Here is a 2,571-nt window from a genome sequence, read left to right on the forward strand (position 1 = left end):
TGACACCACCCCCCCCCCTCCCGTTCCTAACTGACCCAACCATGCACAAACCGCATTCCTGCACACAGTATTATGCCCAATAGTGGCTCCTGTACACAGTATTATGTCCCCATATTGGCCCCTGCACACAGTATTATGTCCCCATAGTGACCCCTGCACACAGTATTATGTCCCCATATTGGCCCCTGCACACAGTATTATGTCCCCATATTGGCCCCTGCACACAGTATTATGTTCCATAGTGGCCCCAGTACACAGTATTATGTCCCCATACTGGCCCCATTGTGGACCATCCATGAAAAATTATTATACTCTGAGGTCTTTTCAGACCCCAGAGTATAATGATCAGAGACCCGGGGGAGGATACAAACATAAAAAACACTGTTACTTACCTCTCCTGGGCATTGGTGCACTCCCAGCTGATGTCTGCCATCTTCAATGATGGACCAGACATCACATGAGCTGGGATTGAGTTGCGATGCAGAATAATGTAGGCCCGAACCCACGTGACATCTAGGATGTCACCAAGTAGGCCCGAAGTCTTCTGCAGCGCATGAGAGGTAAGTAACACTGATTTTCATGTTCCCTCACCTTCTCTGGCCCTCCGATCATTATACTAAGGGGTCTGAAAAGACCTCTGAGTATAATGATAGTGGTGTTTGTGGGCCCACGGCCTCACCGATCCCCTCTTCTGATCACAGCCACCTCCACACAAGGGAAAGCAACAGCGGCCGTGAGCACGAGCAAGGATCGGTAAGTAAATAGGGTCCATTACCTACTAGGGTTACTCCATAAGGTAACGGCCTATTAAAAAAAACAAAAAAACATCAGGGGCCCACCTGGCCACCCTGGTAGTTACACCTTGGTGGCTAGGAATAGGAACAGTGCTGCAGGTTCCCATCCACTAGCAGCTTCTAACACCTGAAGGCTGGTGCAACAGCAGATCTGTACTGGTTCCGGTTGCCGGACTCCAACATATCTTATATGGATGGATAGATTATCAGTCTCATAAAATCAATTCGGTCACAGACAACCCCTTTGAAATGTCCTATGACTAGGATTCCTATATTGGGCTCTGACATTAGTCTTGTCCCTCTTTCTAGTAATAGAATCCAGGTGTTGTGGTCACCACCAGTTACAATGGATTTTATGATATTGATTCATTGTTTATTCATTTTACTGTACGATTCAAGGAAAAAAAAACCTCATGCGCAGTCTCTACGGGCTGAGAATCAAATATCTGTTTGCAGTCTCATTGTTAGACAATGCGAAGCAGAACTGGTAAGTCCGGCAGAAGAGCAGGACAAGGTCTATCCTACAGAATCTAACATCATCGGGGGGTAGAAGGGAAACTGAATAGTGGCCGCGGCAGGAATTAAGGTAAGAAAGACTTAAAGATGCCATATTACAATTTATTCTGAAGTTTTTAGATAGATAGATAGATAGATAGATAGATAGATAGATAGATAGATAGAAAGAGATAAATAAATAGATAAATAGAGATAGATAGATAGATAGATAGATAGATAGATAGATAGATAGATAGATAGATAGGAGATAGATAGAGAGAGAGAGATAGATAGGAGATAGATAGATAGATAGATAGATAGATAGATAGATAGATAGATAGATAGATAGGAGATAGATAGATAGATAGATAGATAGATAGATAGATAGATAGATAGATAGATAGATAGAAAGAGATAAATAAATAGATAAATAGAGATAGATAGATAGATAGATAGATAGATAGATAGATAGATAGATAGATAGGAGATAGAGATAGATAGATAGATAGATAGATAGATAGATAGATAGATAGATAGATAGATAGAGATAAATAAATAGATAAATAGAGATAGATAGATAGGAGATAGATAGAGAGAGAGAGAGAGAGAGAGAGAGAGAGAGAGATAGATAGATAGATAGATAGATAGATAGATAGATAGATAGATGTAACCCCACTGCCTCCACACCACCATAAGAACAGCTTCTACCCCCACTTCCTTATTCTATTCCCCTTCCCCCATCGAGAATGTTTATTCTATTGTACAATTTTTTTCTCCATTTCTATTATATGTGTTTCTGTGTTTTGCATGTAAACTCCTCTTCAAAGGTAAAGTCTCAGAGGGCTTATTTTTTGGGGGAATGGGTTATATTTATTATTGGTACCATTTTAGGGTAACACCTATATACTGAATTATTCTTGAGGGATGATAGAGGTAAAAGTCAAATCCATCACTAGAGATGAGTGAAAAAAAAAAAAAGTTTATTATACTCCCCCCCCCCCTCCCCGCACTTCTGATGTCTGTGAGGTGAGGCACTTTATAGCATGTTATTAACACTATTTCTGATCATTATACCACTTATATTCTTCAGTTTTGATCCGTCTATTATCTCCCAATGAAGATATTGAATTCTGATTTTCTAATTGGTGAAAGTACATTGACTATTTTGTTCTTTAATTTTGGGGGGACTTTTACTTTTTTTTTTTTTTAAATAAATTTTATAAAACTCTTTTGTTTTAATTTTTTAACCCCAAATGCTGACTCTTTCCTATGGATTTCTGCT

Source organism: Leptodactylus fuscus, chromosome 3, assembly GCF_031893055.1.
Source record: "Leptodactylus fuscus isolate aLepFus1 chromosome 3, aLepFus1.hap2, whole genome shotgun sequence".
Lineage (NCBI taxonomy): Eukaryota > Metazoa > Chordata > Amphibia > Anura > Leptodactylidae > Leptodactylus > Leptodactylus fuscus.